Here is a 19,788-nt window from a genome sequence, read left to right as displayed (position 1 = left end):
CATTTGCCATGATGATCTGTTTGCACTCTTTTGAACCATGGATTTTTTCTGGGTTCTTTTACATCCTCCTTCATTTTGGAGATGTCCTGACTTTTCTCTCTTTTTCGAGGAAGGGTACGTCACAAACTCCTTCATCTTGGAGATGTTCCGATCCTTCTTTTTCTTTCTCAGGGATTATGACATTGGTTCTTGGGTTGAAATCTCTAAATGATAGCCGAAATCAAATATCTTTTAGGGTTTGTCGGTAGGTTCATCGCATCCGTCTTCATCTTGACGATGATCCGAACTTTCCCTGGAACAATCTGTCACAAACTCCGTCATCTTGGAGATGTTTCAAATCTTCTTTGGCCCCGGGGGTCTACTCGCTTAATTTGCCTTCATCTTGACAACAATTGAGAGATCTTTTTTGCGGATATTTGATTGCAGCTTAGATGACTTAGGATATATGGATTGGGTAGGTTCTTTTTACTGCCCAGGATATTTCCACTGTCTTACCGCCAAAAGAATAATCTTTAAGAATGCGCCACAGCTATGATCAATATCAGTTCACTTATGGCTTTTCAATATCATTGAATTTTCCTTTGCTGGTCATATCAAAGATTTTTCTTCAACCTCTTGGTTGACCAACAGAAAAAGCATGAATTTAGCTCTTATTTCGCAAGAGTCTTGCTCTTTTGAAAATGATACTGAAGGTAGTTTGAGGTAATCCTTTGTGCGATGAAAGTTTTTGAGGTCAACAATGACTTTTGATAGCAAATTGGCAACGTATTCTAGAAGTCCTTGATGAAAGAGATTGCTTGATATTGAACCGACACGTCCATGACAAAATTCTCCTCTCTTTTTCCCCAAAAGAGAGACTCAGGCTTAAGCCCTTACCTGAATGGGAAGTTGGAAATACTCCTCTCTTCCCTGAAAGAGGAGGTGTTTGCAAAACGGAACTTTCGAAGAGAAATTAAGTTTTCATCAAAACTCCCTATCTCTAGGCTTCTCTTATGGAAAGGCGGCCGAAAAACGAAGTTGAGAAAGTATCACAGAGGAACGAGTCCATCACACTCTCCCTAGAAGAGGGTCCTCTGTGAAGGGGTTGGCCAAAGATGATAAAAACAGGGGCCACAAAAGAAACGAGCTTCCGTCGAAGCTCTCCCTGGAAAAAGGGTTCTCTTGTGTAAAGTTGGTTGTTGTTTTGCAAACTGTTCGCGAAGAAAACGAGTCCCTTCAAACTCTCCCTGGAAGAGGGTCCTTGCGAACGAAAAGATGGTTGCATGCGAAAAGAACGAGCTCCCTCGAACTCTCCCTGAAGAGGGTCCTTCGCAAGAGAAAAAGATTGATTCTTGATAAAATGGTGACCTGAAGGTCGAAATTGAGAATTTATAGCTTGAAATGATGATGTTTGGTTAGCACAAAGGCTGAACCTGGATGGCTAACTGATTAGTCAGCCAAACACTAGCACGAGCGCTAGATGCACCAGTACGAGCACTGGATTTCAAAAAAGAAAGCCCCAGTACGAACGCTGGGTTTTTGAAAAATGCACACCAGTACGAGCACTGGATTTTCGAAATGCACACCAGCTCGAGTACTGGGTTTTTGAAATGCACACCAGCACGAGTACTGGCTTTTCGAAATGCACACCAGTACGAGCACTGGGTTTTCGAAATGCACATCAGTACGAGCACTGAAAGGTTTAATAGGAGAATTTGAAAATGAGACCGACATTCAAAGATACTTGAGAATTAAGCGAGAATGATTGCCGGTATTTCAGGATTATCCCTTATCCTGGAGGGGAAGAAAATGAGTGAATGTGAAAACTCGAATTCACAATAACTTGTCCAATACGAGCATTGGAAGAAGGACGTTTAAGTCAGAACTTGAGACTTCAAAAATGAGAATATACAAAAGGGGAAAATCCGAGTCGGAACCCGGTTTTTAAATATGAGAAAATGAATGAGAATTGAGTTTGAAAATTCGCATTCTCAACACCACAATTTGTCCAATACGAGCATTGGATTCAAAAGGAAGTTCAAGTCGGAACTTGAAACTTCAAAAATGAGAATGTACAAAAGGGGAAAATCCGAGTCGGAACCCGGTTTTTAAATATGAGAAAATGAATGAGAATTGAGTTTAAAAATTCGCATTCTCAACACCACAATTTGTCCAATACGAGCATTGGATTCAAAAGGAAGTTCAAGTCGGAACTTGAAACTTCAAAAATGAGAATATACAAAAAGGGAAAATCCGAGTCGGAACCCGGTTTTTAAATATGAGAAAATGAATGAGAATTGAGTTTTAAAACTCGCATTCTCAACACCACAATTTGTCCAATACGAGCATTGGTGTAAGACCCGCAATTTTTCAGAAAATATCTAAATAAAATTCATGAGGCAATTACCGCTAAAAATGGCATTTTTCTCAGAATGCGAAACGAATCAATTTCTGCGAGCCAGTTACACTTGCGGATATATGCTCAAACACTCTGGAAGCCATAACTTCCTATCTGAACAAAATCAAAAGATTCCTGCGAGCCAACTTTCTTAGTGGCATCAATACGAAGATAATGGCGTACTCAGAATTTTTCGGAAAAAAATCGCCGAAAACCCGAAATTCTTGCGGGACCCACAGAAATATGGGTGGGACCCACAGAAATATTTCTCAGAAAATATTCTAGAAGATTCTAGAATATTTCAGCACCTTCCAGAGCCTTCCAGCTCTTTCCAGCACCTTTCGTGGAAGGGATTTCTGAAAAGCCAAGGGGTATAAGGGTAAAAGTGAAACTTGGGGCCCAAGTTTCACTTCCTATAAATAGAGGAGCCCCCCTCTCTCTAAAAATCGCCAACCCCTCTCTCTCTCCTCCTTTTCCCAAACCTCCCCTACCTAGCCTAGCCCACCTGAGCCTGCCTGACTTAGCCTGAGCCTGCTTGACCTGGTTTGAGCCTGCCTGACCTGGTCCTAACCCACCTGACCTAGATCTGAACCTACTTGACCTAAGTCTGAACCCAGTTGACTTGACTTGAACCTGGTTTGGTTCAAAGTCAAAGTCCAAGTCCTTTTTCGTCCGAAGTTCGAAGTTGATCCTTTTTCGAAGTCGAGCCTCGTTCGAAGCGTTTGAAGCAATCGGAGTCGTTTCTTCCTCAAATTGAAGTAAGTTCGCTTCATTAAACCATCTCTCTCAAGTATTTGATTGTTTGTATATAGCATATACTTTCTGAAGTAGTATCTTGCTTTAGTTCTTGGTTGAGCCCTCTAGGACGCTTCGGTGTTCACGCGCTTGCCTCGTAACTATCATCGGATATATATGTTCGAATACGCAGTATATGCGTTCTTCAAAATAGTATCTCACCCTAGTTCTTGGTTGAGCCCTCTAGGACACTTCGGTGTTCACTCGCTCGCCTCGTAACTATCGTTGGATACAGATCTAGGTGTATATCTGCTGATCTTGCCGACGCGTCTTATATCGCACAGGCTATGTAATTTACCTTTGCCGTCGCGTCGTATGATGCCAAGGCTCCCTGCTTTCTGTACTTCCGATTAAAGCACTTCCGATTATGCATTTACTTACGCCGTCGCGTCGAACGATGCCAAGGCTCCTGCTTTCTGCAATGTATTTACTTACGTCGTCGCGTCGAATGATGCCAAGGCTTCTGTTTTGTTATATATGTAGAATATTTCGTTCAGTTACACACCCTGAACAATAGTATATGCATTTCCTTTACGCCGCCGCTGTATAAAGCACAGGCTTCTGCTTATATTACATATATGGCGCGTAAGTGAGCGTTCAAATGGAGATCAACTCCAAAATCACCCATGTGATTCCCTTACCGCTCCTCGTACAAGATTCTGCTTGACGAATGAAGCCCCTATTGGAAAGGCTTCGCCTTTTGGCAAAATGCTCTTTACGTAAAGACTAAATCAATTACGTATGGCCTGGCTATGGCCCAAGGTTCCTGCAACCTTGATGGATGCAAAGTACGAACAACGGTGCGCATCCATTTCCCGAGTTAAGCGTAGCGATTTCCCACCAAAGATGGGAGATGCCGCTGAAATGGACTAAAGAAAATGCACGCTTTCTCCGTTAAAGAGAGGAAGTGCTGCTGAAATTCCTGAAGGAACTAAGAATGGATCAGAAAGAACGTAGCAGGAGTGCTACCCAGTTTATGGAATGCCTTCTACGATGTAGAAAGGTTCGTCGCACCACTGCCGGTATAGCAGAGAAGGTGTTGACAGAATGGTTGGCAGAAGAGCTGCCAGAACCAGTTAAGTGGCACAATGATGTCCTTTGTTGGAACGATGTCAGAATGACTCGTCTCCCTGACACCTGCAAGGGCACCATACTTGTAAGAGCCGTTGCGCCAAAGTAGTGGTAGCGCCTTGACGAGGTCCTGAACTCGTTGCGTAAAAATACGCCGAGTAGCCGATCCGTAGAGATCGAGTCATGTGCATGCTCATTGAGAATTATCAGACAACCAGACTCGTAAGGGCCGCTGAGCCGGAGTGTGTTGTTTCCACCGAAAGAGGTGAAGTGCTCGTCAAGGCCGAAGTGCCGAGAGTAGAGTTAAGCATGCATATGAATAAAACCTTTGTTCCACGGTGAAAAACCGTGTGGTTGATTGCGGTCGGGTACATACTTCTCAAAGGCTGCCCTATAGGCATGCAATGTTCGTCAAGTAATTGTAAGACCGGCAGGCCCCTTTCAGAATTTCTCACCGAGGAAGACAGTGATGGCGCAGCCTTGAGTGACATATATTTCACCCGAACCTGATAGAGTTCATTGATGGCCTTTGTCACTCAGAGGTATGGAGGTCGTGGTTATCCTTAAATATCTAAGGATTGAACCCAACTACTGCAGTAGCAGAATGCATTCGGATACCTAGTAAGGATCTCTTCCGGTATGCTGTACCGTCCTACTAGGGGGATGAGGTCAACAGGCCTCTGGGGTATCTAAAATACATAGAATAATCAACCCCCAGATCGTCGCGTTGTCGCCCAGATATGAGTCCCCTAAGCCCAGGGGGAGGTGCAATTATCGAAACAAAGCATTAGCTTAGGTACAACGCTACTTTGAATGTATGAGTGGATGACGTTGTTGAGTCAGTCCTGCATAACCTTTGTGAAGGTGTCATGGTCGGTATACTACTGGACCAATTGGGAAAGAACCCCATTGATATCCGTACGACTAAGTGAAGCTCGGAGAGCTTTCCTTAGATTCGTAGGATACAGATGTGCCAAGCATAAAGGCTTGAGCTAGACATCCATTCGTGACTCTGAGGAAGTCAAGGCTAAGTCGTAGAGACTTAAGCGGTTATTCTAACTCACAACCCTGAAGAGGCTTATGCGAAGTCATGAAGACTTGCGTAGATGTTCAACTCATAGCCCTGATGAGGCTTTTGCGATATACGCTAAGTCATGGAGGCTTGAGCGTCGTATTACGAACTGCGACCCTGAGTGGTCTATGCATTTACTGAGTTGAATAGATAGGTTTTTGCCTACTTACCAGACCATCAGTGGTTCTGACCCCGTTTAATGGGGATTTCAGGTGTTGAACTTGCGTGGCGATATGCGGAGTAAGGCGGCATCGAGTTCCAGGGTTTCTCTAGACAGAGTTGTATTGCTTCCTTTTTATTGAACATTCACTGCTTTTCTAAGCAGTAGTGTTGTAATAAACATGTGTTTTCGATAAAATGGAACACTTTGGTGGTCAATGAGTTGCTTGGCCACATACCTGCAACGTGCTCGAAGTTTTCTAAAACTGACGACTCATTATCGTCTGATTCCGCTGCTAAAAGCTTTTCTAAGTTCCGCTGCAAAGAAAAAAAAAAAAGAAATTCATGAAAATTTTAACTTAGCTTTGTTTTGGAAATCCGGGGCGTTACAGAATTGGTATCAGAGCAAGAGTCTGAGAAACCTGGTTCAAGACCCGTCTTGTCCACCATATTACACTGTAAGTATATTTTATACTTCTTGTTCTGATCTGGGTGCATCTTTGTATAGATGGCAACTCACGACTCCCAAGGATACTGCTATCGTTGCGGGATCATGCACGATGAGTGGGTATGCCCATATGAAGTCCAAGATTGCCAGTATTGTGGTGAAGAAGGGCATTCCGCCAACGAATGCCAAATGAAGCATACCGCCGATATGGGTCGGCGGGGATCGCTTGGTCTTAGGGATGAGACCTCGCGTGTTATTTGGCCACATTACTCCAGTAGAGGGAGTAGGCGTACTCCAGCAACTTCTGATGAACTACCGTCTCTGGTAGGATTTGACTTGAACTTCCTTGAGGGATTTGGTCAATCGTAAGGCTATCAACAGACATCATGTACGCCTTGCTTGCACAGTTGGGAGAAGGGATGCAACAACTCCTTCTATAATCCCATTATGATTTCGGATTCCTCGAATCATAGTACGATTATATGGGGGAACAGAGCGGCTTCACCAACGCCGAGCCTGAATGGCCAAGGAGAGGGATACAACCTATATCATCCCGTTATGATCTCGGATTCCCCGAGCCATGATGCCACTGAATGGGCAAGTGGACCGGCATCATTGATCTATCCACAAGAGTCGCTTGAGAGTGCGGAAGTGCCGCCCAAGCCAAAACTAGTAGTGCCTGCACCAAGGCAATGTGGAAGTAAACGATACTTCGGGTTCTTTGGGTCAAGAAAGAAATCCAGTTCCTAGAAGAGACTGGTAGTGTTTTGGAGTCAATAGACTCATGTACATAGTTTCTCAACGCCTAAGAGTCTGCCAGTGCGTCATGACATTTTTTTTAAGGCGATGCTTGTATAAATGTGATGTATATTAAGTAAATAGAACTTTGCTTCGATATATACATTGTGAAACTAAAACACGTTGCTTGTATGTGGTAGATAAATGGCTCCTACGACGAGGAGAACCATGCCGAGCGAGGAGTCCCATACTCAAGGATTCCTGCTGGAAACGCTCAACAATTTGGTTACTGCCATTCGAGAAACAAGGCCAGAATCAGTCGCACCTCGAAGCAAAAACCTTGGGGGAATAACCTATGAAAAATTCCTCAAGCTCGATCCACCAGTCTTCGCCGGTAGAGCCGATCCTGAACTGGCAGAGAGTTGGGTCGAAGAGACCGAACGTGCCTTTCTGGTACTGGGAGTACCAGAAGAAAAGAAGACCAACTTTGGCACGTACAGGCTGAAAGACAATGCGCGGAAGTGGTGGGATACCACTAAGATTATCCAGTTCTCGGAAGTTGAAGTCATTCCTTGGACTGACTTCCGGAGAGCTTTCATGGATAATTACTTCCTGTTACACTCCAGAAACAAGAAAAAAATGGAGTTTCTGGAATTGGAGCAGGGTGGCATGAGTCTGATTGACTATACCACCAAATTTCAAAATCTTGAACGGTACTGCTCCCGGTTATTTGAGACCGACCAAGAAGGGGCCGACAAGTACATCAACGGACTGCGAGAAGGGCTAAGGTCACGGGTTATCACCAGCATGCCCCAAACTTTTCAAACGGCTGTGGCAGCAGCTTCGAAAATACAAGTGGATTGGGAGCGATCAAAAGTGATCCTAGCAAAAAGACCCGTAGTTGATGGTGGGAACAAGAAGAGAATGTTTCCAAGTGGCCAGGGTTCATGACAACCCTTCCAAAAGAAAAGGTTCCAAGGTGAGAACAACACTCAACAAGTCGTGAGGCCAAGGCAGAACATGGCTCCAAACAATCTGCAGTCCAACCCGAACTGCCCAAAATGCCATGTAAATCACGCAAGAGGACCATGTCCACGTGACACAGGTGGATGCTTCTACTGTGGCAAAATGGGCCACATTGCAAGACAGTGCAGGAAGAAGCTTGCTGATGAGCAAAGGAGGAATGCCGGATCTGCCGGACCCTCTCAACAAATACCACAACGAACACAAGTCCAACGACCCCCACCTAGAGTAGAACAAAGGCCTGCTGCAGGTCGTGTATACGCTGTAACGACTGAACAAGTCGAAACCGGTGACCTCATTGAAGGCACCGTACCTGTTAATGGACATGCAGCTTACGTCTTGTTTGATTGTAGTGCTACTCATACGTTTATCTCTGACGATTTCACCGAACAACTCCACGCCTCGGTGCAACCGATTGATAAAATGATCGAAGTATATAACCCATTGGGGTCACGCACCAAATGTATCCGGTGTGTGAAAAAATTGGATATTGAGATAGCAGGGATGCCATCCTGATCGATATGATACAGTACGATGTCATTCTGGGAATGAATTGGTTGGCTCAGAATAATGCCAAGATTCTATGCCGCGAGGGCAGAGTGATTCTATCTCGACCCGGATTGCCTAAGATGGAATACCGGTTATCCAAACCAGTTCCACAAAAAAGGCTCATATCAGCACTTAAGGTACAAAAATACCTTAGGAAGGGTTGTGTAGACTTCCTGTTGAGTCTCTCGGTGGAAAAATCCAACGACCAACCCCTTGAGAGTTTGGAAGTAGTGCGGGAGTTTCCCGATCTGTTTCCTGAAGAATTGCCAGGACTTCCACCACTTCGTGAGGTTGAATTTGGAATTCAATCTTTACCTGGAACAGCGCCAATATCCAAAGCCCCTTATCGTATGGCACCAGCTGAACTCAGTGAGTTGAAATGTCAGTTGGAAGAACTGATGGAACAAGGCTTCATCTGACCAAGTATGTCACCATGGGGAGCCCCGGTACTGTTTGTAAAAAAGAAGGATGGATCCCTTCGGTTATGCATCGATTATCGGATGCTTAACCAGGCAACCGTTAAAAATAAGTACCCGTTGCCTTGGATTGAGGACTTATTCGATCAGCTAAGAACAGCGAGAGTGTTCTCCAAGATCGACCTCAGGTCTGGATACCATCAGCTCAGAGTTAAGGAGGAGGATATACCTAAGACTGCCTTCAGAACGAGATATGGCCATTATGAGTTCGTAGTAATGCCCTTCGGACTTACTAATGCGCCTGCTGTCTTTATGGACCTGATGAACCGAGTGTTCAAGCCATACTTAGACACTTTTGTCATCGTCTTCATTGATGACATTCTCGTGTATTCAGAGAATGAGGAACAACACAAGGAGCACTTGAGAATCGTCTTGAAAACCCTTCAAGATAATCAGTTATATGCCAAGTTTTCAAAATGTGAATTCTGGCTAGACAATGTGATATTCCTGGGCCATGTGATCTCAAAAGATGGAATCGCAGTAGATCCTGCGAAGGTCGAAGCTGTGATAGACTGGAAGCAGCCAGAAAATATCACTGAGGTCCGCAGCTTCCTTGGACTTGCCGGATATTATCGGAAGTTCATACAGGACTTCTCCCGAATCGCCGTACCGATGACGAAATTACTGAAAAAGGGAGTCAAGTTTGAATGGACTGACCAGTGTAAGGAGTGCTTTAAGGTTCTCAAACAGAGGCTTACCACTGCCCCTATCCTTACCTTACCTTATGGTCAGGGAGGCTTCTTTGCTTATACTGATGCCTCGAGAACAGGTCTGGGTTGTGTATTGATGCAGCATGGCAAAGTAATCGCCTATGCATCCCGTCAATTAAGAATTCATGAGAAAAACTATCCAACCCACGATCTTGAGCTTGCCGCGGTAGTGTTCGCACTTAAAATTTGGCGACACTATCTTTATGGAGAGAAATTTGAGGTCATGTCAGACCATAAAAGCCTAAAATACCTCTTTTCTCAGAAAGAACTCAATATGCGGCAACGGCGATGGCTGGAATTCCTCAAAGACTATGAATTCACGCTTTCCTATCACCCTGAAAAAGCGAATGTTGTAGCAGATGCCCTTAGTCGCAAGACTGTTGGCACTCTGGCCAGCCTCACCGGACAATGGAAGTTGATGGAGGATTTTGTCAGTTGGAAGCCATTCCTGGCTGACCCAGGAAAGATTCGATTGTCATGCCTGACAATCCATATCGAGATCCTCGATCGCATCGTAGCCGAACAGTTCAAGGACCCCCAGTACTTGGAATTAAAAGCTTGTGCTGCAAAAGATGACACTTTCTTCCATTTAAAAGAGGATGGAGGAATATAGATGGAAGAAAGAATTTGGGTTCCAAATAACCCTGAGCTAAGACAGGAAGTACTCCAGGAGGCTCATAATAGCAAGTACACCATTCACCCTGGGGGTACAAAAATGTTTCGGGACTTACAGAGAAAGTACTGGTGGAGGGGTATGAAACGTGATGTGGCTACATTTGTCTCAAAGTGTTTGATCTGCCAGCAAGTAAAAATCGAGCATCAACGACCTGGTGGAAAAATGCAACGGATCGAGATTCCAGAATGGAAATGGGAGGGCATTACGATGGATTTCATCGTTGGATTGCCTCGGTCCAAGAGACAACATGACTCAATATGGGTGATCGTAGACAGACTCACCAAGTTTGCTCACTTCCTGCCAATCAACACTCGATACTCAACTGAACGATTGGCGGAGATCTACATTCGGGAAATCGTTAGACTTCATGGAGTGCCGATTTCGATCATATCCGATCGTGACCCGAAGTTCACCTCTCACTTTTGGGAGCAGCTTCAGAGAGCCCTGGGGACGCAACTCAAGTTCAGTACAACATTCCATCCCCAAACAGATGGGCAATCAGAATGAACCATACAGACTCTTGAAGATATGCTAAGAGCCTGTATGCTAGAATGGAAAGGTGATTGGGATTCTCACCTAGCGTTGGCTGAATTTGCTTATAATAATAGCCACCACGCTAGCATTGGGATGGCACCGTATGAAGCCTTGTACGGGCGACCCTGTCGATCACCAATCCATTGGGGTGAAGTGGGTGAGCGAACCTTGGACTCGCCCATAGTGTTGCAGCATTATACTGAGCAGGTCCACATGATTAGAAAGAAACTACTGACTGCTCAGAGTCGACAGAAGAGCTACGCCGATCAGCGGCGTAGGGAACTCACTTTTGCGGTTGGAGATAAAGTTTTTATCAAGGTCTCCCCAACCAAGAGTGTGTTTCGTTTCAAAAAGAAGGGAAAGCTCAACCCCAGATTCGTTGGTCCCTTCGAGGTTTTGAGCCGGATAGGAGAGACCGCCTACAGGGTAGCATTGCCACCGCAGTATACACAGATACACAACGTATTTCATGTGTAAATGCTTAGAAAATACGTTCACGACCCTTCCCACGTCATCCAACATGAAGATATTGACATCCAGGAGGATATGACTGTGGAAGAAAGACCTGTTGAGATCGTGGACCGTCGGGAGCAAGTGCTAAGGACGAAGGTCATTCCACTTGTCAAAGTGAGATGGCAACATCACGGAGTTGATGATTGCACTTGGGAGCCCGAATCGGATATGCGGGATAAATATCCCGAACTCTTCACCTTGTACTCTTAGCTGAATTTCGCGGACGAAATTCCTTTAAGGGGGTAATGATGTAAGACCCGCAATTTTTCAGAAAATATCTGAATAAAATTCATGAGGCAATTACCGCTAAAAATGGCATTTTTCTCAGAATGCGAAACGAATCAATTCCTGCGAGCCAGTTACACTTAGGATATTCGTCGAATCGCGAATATATGCTCAAACACTCTGGAAGCCATAACTTCCTATCTGAACAAAATCAAAGGATTCCTGCGAGCCAACTTTCTTAGTGGCATCAATACGAAGATAATGGCGTACTCAGAATTTTTTGGAAAAAAATCGCCGAAAACCCGAAATTCTTGCGGGACCCACAAAAATATTTCTCAGAAAATATTCTAGAAGATTCTAGAATATTCCAGCACCTTCCAGCACCTTCCCGAGCCTTCCAGCTCCTTTTAGCACCTTCCATGGAAGGGATTTCTGAAAAGCCAAGGGGTATAAGGGTAAAAGTGAAACTTGGGGCCCAAGTTTCACTTCCTATAAATAGAGGAGCCCCTCTCTCTCTAAAAATCGCCAACCCCTCTCTCTCTCCTCCTTTTCCCAAACCTCCCCTACCTAGCCTAGCCCACCTGAGCCTGCCTCACTTAGCTTGAGCCTGCTTAACCTGGTCTGAGCCTGCCTGACCTGGTCCTAACCCACCTGACTTAGGTCTGAACCTACTTGACCTAAGTCTGAACCCAGTTGACTTGACTTGAACCTGGTTTGATTCAAAGTCAAAGTCCAAGTCCTTTTTCGTCCGAAGTTTGAAGTTGACACTTTTTCGAAGTCGAGCCTCGTTCGAAGCGTTGAAGCAATCGGAGTCGTTTCTTCCTCAAATTGAAGTAAGTTCGCTTCATTAAACCATCTCTCTCAAGTATTTGATTGTTTGTATATAGCATATACTTTCTGAAGTAGTATCTTGCTTTAGTTTTTGGTTGAGCCCTCTAGGACGCTTCGGTGTTCACGCGCTCGCCTCGTAACTATCGTTGGATATATATGTTCGAATACGCAGTATATGCGTTCTTCAAAATAGTATCTCACCCTAGTTCTTGGTTGAGCCCTCTAGGACACTTCGGTGTTCACTCGCTCGCCTCGTAACTATCGTTGGATACATGTCTAGGTGTATATCTGCTGATTCTGCCGACGCGTCTTATATCGCACAGGCTATGTAATTTACCTTTGCCGTCGCGTCGTATGATGCCAAGGCTCCCTGCTTTCTGTACTTCCGATTAAAGCACTTCCGATTATGCATTTACTTACGCCGTCGCGTCGAACGATGCCAAGGCTCCTGCTTTCTGCAATGTATTTACTTACGCCGTCGCGTCGAACGATGCCAAGGCTTCTGTTTTGTTATATATGTAGAATATTTCATTCAGTTACACACCCAGAACAATAGTATATGCATTTCCTTTACGCCGCCGCTGTATAAAGCACAGGCTTCTACTTATATTACATATATGGCGCGTAAGTGAGCGTTCAAATGGAGATCAACTCCAAAATCGCCCATGCGATTCCCTTACCGCTCCTCGTACAAGATTCTGCTTGACGAATGAAGCCCCTATTGGAAAGGCTTCGCCTTTTGGCAAAATGCTCTTTACGTAAAGACTAAATCAATTACGTATGGCCTGGCTATGGCCCAAGGTTCCTGCAACCTTGATGGATGCAAAGTACGCACAACAGTGCACATCCATTTCTCGAGTTAAGCATAGCGATTTCCCACCAAAGAGGGGAGATGCCGCTGAAATGGACAAAAGAAAACGCACGCTTTCTCCGTTAAAGAGAGAAAGTGCTGCTGAAATTCCTGAAGGAACTAAGAATGGCTCAGAAAGAACGTAGCAGTAGTGCTACCCAGTTTATGGAATGCCTTCTACGATGTAGAAAGGTTCGTCGCACCACTGCCGGTAGAGCAGAGAAGGTGTTGACAGAATGGTTGGCAGAAGAGCTGCCAGAACCAGTTAAGTGGCACAATGATGTCCTTTGTTGGAACGATGTCAGAAAGACTCGTCTCCCTGACACCTGCAAGGGCACCATACTTGTAAGAGCCATTGCGCCAAAGTAGTGGTAGCGCCTTGACGAGGTCCTGAACTCGTTGCGTAAAAATACGCCGAGTAGCCGATCCGTAGAGATCGAGTCATGTGCATGCTCATTGAGAATTATCAGACAACCAGACTCGTAAGGGCCGCTGAGCCGGAGTGTGTTGTTTCCACCGAAAGAGGTGAAGTGCTCGTCAAGGCCGAAGTGTCGAGAGCAGAGTTAAGCATGCATATGAATAAAACCTTTGTTCCACGGTGAAAAACCGTGTGGTTGATTGGGGTCGGGTACATACTTCTCAAAGGCTGCCCTATAGGCATGCAATGTTCGTCAAGTAATTGTAAGACCGGCAGGCCCCTTTCAGAATTTCTCACCAAGGAAGACAGTGATGGCGCAGCCTTGAGTGACATATATTTCACCCGAACCTGATAGAGTTCATTGATGGCCTTCGTCACTCAGAGGTATGGAGGTCGTGGTTATCCTTAAATATCTAAGGATTGAACCCAACTACTGCAGTAGCAGAATGCATTCGGATACCAAGTAAGGATCTCTTCCGGTATGCTGTACCGTCCTACTAGGGGGATGGGGTCAACAGGCCTCTGGGGTATCTAAAATACATAGAATAATCAACCCCCAGATCGTCGCGTTGTCGCCCAGATATGAGTCCCCTAAGCCCAGGGGGAGGTGTAATTATCGAAACAAAGCATTAGCTTAGGTACGGCGCCACTTTGAATGTATGAGTGGATGATGTTGTTGAGTCAGTCCTGCATAATCTTTGTGAAGGTGTCATGGTCGGTATACTACTAGACCGATTGGGAAAGAACCCCATTGATATCCGTACGACTAAGTGAAGCTCGGAGAGCTTTCCTTAGATTCGTAGGATACGGATGTGCCAAGCATAAAGGCTTGAGCTAGACATCCATTCGTGACTCTGAGGAAGTCAAGGCTAAGTCGTAGAGACTTAAGCGGTTATTCTAACTCACAGCCCTGAAGAGGCTTATGCGAAGTCATGAAGACTTGCGTAGATGTTCAACTCATAGCCTTGATGAGGCTTTTGCGATATACGCTAAGTCATGGAGGCTTGAGTGTCGTATTACGAACTGCGACCCTGAGTGGTCTATGCATTTACTGAGTTGAATAGATAGGTTTTTGCCTACTTACCAGACCATCAGTGGTTCTGACCCCGTTTAATGGGGATTTCAGGTGTTGAACTTGCGTGGCGATATGCGGAGCAAGGCGGCATCGAGTTCCAGGGTTTCTCTAGACAGAGTTGTACTGCTTCCTTTTTATTGAACATTCACTGCTTTTCTAAGCAGTAGTGTTGTAATAAACATGTGTTTTCGATAAAATGGAACACTTTGGTGGTCAATGAGTTGCTTGGCCACATACCTGCAACGTGCTCGAAGTTTTCTAAAACTGACGACTCATTATCGTCTGATTCCGCTGCTAAAAGCTTTTCTAAGTTCCGCTGCAAAAAAAAAAAAAAGAAAGAAATTCATGCAAATTTTAACTTAGCTTTGTTTTGGAAATCCGGGGCGTTACAATTGGATTCAAAAGGAAGTTCAAGTCGGAACTTGAAACTTCAAAAATGAGAATATACAAAAAGGGAAAATCCGAGTCGGAACCCGGTTTTTAAATATGAGAAAATGAATGAGAATTGAGTTTGAAAACTCGCATTCTCAACACCTCAATTTGTCCAATACGAGCATTGGATTCAAAAGGAAGTTCAATTCGGAACTTGAAACTTCAAAAATGAGAATATACAAAAAGAGAAAATCCGAGTTGGAACCCGGTTTTTAAATATGAGAAAATGAATGAGAATTGAGTTTGAAAACTCGCATTCTCAACACCACAATTTGTCCAATAGGAGCATTGGATTCAAAAGGAAGTTCAAGTCAGAACTTGAGACTTCAAAAAAATAAAAATATATATAAAAGAAGGAAAATCCGAGTCGGAACCTGGTTTTTAATACAAGAAAGAAAGTGAGAATCAAGTTCGAAAACTCGAATTCTCAAAACAAAGAATTGTCCAACACGAGCGTTGGATTCAAAAGGAAGTTTAAGTCGGAACTTGAGACTTCAAGAAATGAGAATATATATATAAAAGAAGAAAAATCCGAGTCGGAACCCGGTTTTTAATACAAGAAAGAAAGCGAGAATCGGGTTCGAAAACTCGAATTCTCAAAACAAAGAATTGTCCAACACGAGCGTTGGATTCAAAAGGAAGTTCAAGTCGGAACTTGAGACTTCAAAAATAAGAATATATATATAAAAGAGGGAAAATCCGAGTCGGAACCCGGTTTTTAATACAAGAAAGAAAGCGAGAATCGGGTTCAAAAACTCGAATTCTCAAAACAAAGAATTGTCCAACACGAGCGTTGGATTCAAAAGGAAGTTCAAGTCGAAACTTGAGACTTCAAAAATAAGAATATACAAAAAAAGAAAAATCCGAGTTGGAACCCAGATGAGAAGGAGATAATTCCTACCCAAGAGTCGGTTTGAAAGTGTTGACAAAAAGCATGAATAGATTCCGATGATTACAAAGATTTATTCAAGACTCTTGACCCCAGATGGTCTGAACTTTGATTATTTCATGATTTTCCCTTATCCTGGAGGAGAATGAATAAAAGATTAATATGAATTGAAGAGTTTATGGGAAGTAGTTCAGGTTTTAACCCTTAACCTGAAAGGGATGTAAAATAAAAGATCGATAAAATTTAAAAGTTTGATAAAACTTGATAAAAACTTGATAAAAACTTGACAAAATGATAAAAGTAGATAATAAATCAATGAAAATTCAATTAAATCAGAAAATGAAATAGATGCAAAAATAAAAATAGATCAACTGAAAGATTGACAAGTTTTTCAGAAAAAGAGTTCGTCTAATCCTGCCTGCATATGATGAAGGAAGACATGTATAGATCAAAATAAAAATGCCCCAGTATCAGGGAGAAGATGTGAGAATTTAACAGAACATTGTCGCTTTATTGAGAGAGATTTTTGAAGAGTACAAAAGGCTAGGAATTTAAGTGTAAAATCTCTTCAAATGTAAAGCATTAATAGGATCTGGCAATTCCGCTCCATCTGCATTGATCAGCCAATAGGAATTACGGGGCAATGCTTCCTTAACCGCATAAGGGCCTTCCCAATTGGGTGACCACTTGCCCTTTGGCCGATGCTTGAGATGAGCTGTCGATCTGAGCACAAGATCATTGACTCGAAATCTTCTCTCAATAACTGATTTGGCGTAGTGCCTAGCTATCCTCTGACGATAGGCCTGAGCGTGCTCTGCTGCCTTGAGTCTTTTCTCGTCTAATAGATCAAGCTGTACCAATCTCTGCTATTGATACTGATCAAGTGGAAGTTCAATGAGCGACGCAAACTTAAGTGCGGGCTTCTGAACATGTAGAGGTAACACCACCTCCGTTCCATAGACGAGCTCTGAAGGAGTAGCATTTGTTGGGGTTCGAATGGTGGTTCGGTACGCCCAAAGAGCATCGTGCATCTTCTCGTGCCAATCACGGCCTGTTTCCACTGTTCTTTCCAGAATACGGATCAAAATCTTGTTGGTGGCCTCTGCCTGGCCGTTCCCTTGAGGGTAATAAGGAGCTGAGAAGTGGTGATGAATCCCGAACTTCGAGCAGAAGGTCTTCATCTTCTCATTCTTGAAATGGCTGCCATTATCTGACACAATATCATGTGGGACGCCGAAGCGACAAAGAAGATTTTTATGAATAAATGAAACCACATGCCGGCCTTCTACTGTTCGCAGAGTTACAACCTCGACCCATTTGGTGAAATATTCTGTAGCTGCGAGGAAGTATTTGTGGCCATTAGATGCAGAAGGAGTGATTGGACCCACCACGTCGAAGGCCCACATTGAAAAGGGCCAAGGAGAGACCACGGATTGCAAGTATGCGGCTGGCGCATGAATGGAAGGTGCGTGCATTTGACACTTGACGCATTTCCTTACAAATTGATGGCAATCTTGCTGCATGGTTTTCCAGTAATATCCTGCACGGATAATCTGCTTGACGAGTGTTTGGTAGCCGACGTGGCCACCACAAATTCCTTCGTGTGCCTCTCGGACCACTTCCATGGCTTCGTCTTTGTCTAAGCATCTGGCATACTCAGAACTGAACCCACGACGGTAGAGAGTATTGGCAAGGATAAAATAGCGGACTGACATGCATTGAATTGCACGTTGCTCCCTTCTTGGCATGTCTGGTGAGAATTCACCAGTTTCGATAAAGCTTTTGATGCCTTGATACCAAGGCTTTTCCCTCTGAGCGGCCTGGTTCACTTGTTCAGTTGGAATGTAGGCAGGTTGATCAAGTCTGCCGATCTCGAAGGAACGACAGGATTTACTATCTTTAAAAGACAAAATAGAGCCTAAGCAGGCTAAACCATCAGCTATGTGATTGTATTCCCTCTTGACATGATTGAGCTGAAATTTTTCAAAGTTGCCTATGAGAGCTAAGGCAATCTTCTGATAAGGGATTAACTTTGAATCCTTGACTTGCCATTCAGCATTAACTTGGTTGATAACAAGTAATGAGTCGCCGAAGGCGTGCACTCTCTTGACATCAAAGCTTTGCAAAATTTTGAGGCCTTGTATTAGTGCTTCATACTCGGCCATGTTATGAGTACATTGGAAATTGAGCTTGAGGGAATAAGGGAGCATCTCTTTTTCAGGAGTGATTAGCAAGATCCCAATTCCTATACCAGACATATTTCTGGCTTTATCAAAGAATAGAGTCCAGAGTGGAGATTCCTGAACACTGCAAATTCGATCGTCAGGAAAATCATCTTCCGCTTTGATCTTTTCTGTTAACGGGAAATCTGCCAACTGATCTGCGATGGACTGACCCTTGACTGACTTCTGAGAAACGTACTCCAAATCATACTGCATCAGGAGGACTTGCCATTTCGCAATCCGTCCAGTAAGAAAAGGCTGCTCAAGGATGTATTTGAGAGGGTTGAGCCTTGACAAAATTTTGATTTCTGAGGCCAGGAGATAATGTCTCAGCTTCTGACACATCCATACTAAGGCTAGACATGTTTTTTCCATCTGAGAATATCTCTTCTCGTAATCGATGAAGGTCTTGCTGATGTAGTAGATGGCATGCTCTATCCGGCTGCCTTCCTTATACTGCGCAAGAAATCCGCCACAAGCATTGTGGTTGACAGAAATATATAAGAGGAGCGGCTTTCCGAGTTCTGGTGGCTTCAGAACAGGTGGATTGAGAAGATACTGCTTGATGCGCTCAAATGAGAGCTGACATTCTGATCCCCATTCAAATTTCACTTCTTTTCTTAATAAGTGATTGAAGGGCTCGCATCTCATGGCTAGATTGGAGATGAAGCGCCGTATAGACTAAATGCGACCTTGAAGGCTTCGCAGTTCTTTGAGGTTGGTGGGAGGCGGCATGTCAATGATTGTCTTTGCTTTGGCAGGATCCACCTCTATGCCTTTCTTGCTGATCATGTAGCCAAGCAGTTTACCAGACTCTACCCCGAAGACACATTTCTGCGGATTGAGTCGTAATTTGTAGAGGATAAGTCTTTCAAAGACTTGGCCGAGAGCATCGAGATGATCCTCTCCTTCTTTAGATTTGACTAGGATGTCATCCACGTAGGCATCCATGTTTTTGTGCATCTGATCATGAAAGATCACTGCCATAGCCCTCTGATAGGTTGCCCCAGTGTTCTTGAGTCCAAACGGCATGACTGTATAGCAAAAGGTACCCCAAGGCGTGGTGAAGGAAGTTTTGGATTGGTCACGAGCGGCCAATTTGATCTGATTATAGCCTGAGTATCCATCCATAAAGGAGAACATGGCATGGCCTGCCGTGCTATCGACCAGAAGATCGATGTTGGGGAGTGGATAATCATCTTTCGGGGTTGCTTTGTTCAGATCTCTAAAGTCAATACAAATCCGAACTTCGCCGTTCTTTTTGGGGACTGCCACAATGTTCGCCAACCAATCTGGGTACTCAATAGTCCGGATGAATCCTGCTTTTAATAACTCTTCAAGTCCTTCTTTAACTTGTGGTGTCACTCGAGGATCCATTTTTCTGAGTTTCTGTTTGATTGGTTTGCAATCCGGCTTCAACATAAGGCGATGCTCGACTAACTTGGAATCTAAACCTGGCATATCTTCATAAGTCCAAGCGAAGACTTCCTGATGCTGTTTGAGGAAGTAGATGAGCCTTTTCTTATCATCTAAACTTAGTCTGAAACCAATTTTGAGGATTCTTGGATCGTCTTCCGAACCAATATTGACATCCTCTGTTGGATCTTGAACTAACGGCGATGGTTCATCCTGCTTTTGAATGCTGGCAAATCTTGAATCGTCGAGTCGAAATCTGCCAATTCTTCAATCTGCTCTGTCATTTTGC

The sequence above is a fragment of the Nuphar pumila genome, chromosome 8, assembly GCF_984573655.1.
Source record: "Nuphar pumila chromosome 8, dmNupPumi1.hap1.1, whole genome shotgun sequence".
In the NCBI taxonomy this organism is placed as follows: domain Eukaryota; kingdom Viridiplantae; phylum Streptophyta; class Magnoliopsida; order Nymphaeales; family Nymphaeaceae; genus Nuphar; species Nuphar pumila.
This window is presented reverse-complemented; position numbering follows the sequence as displayed.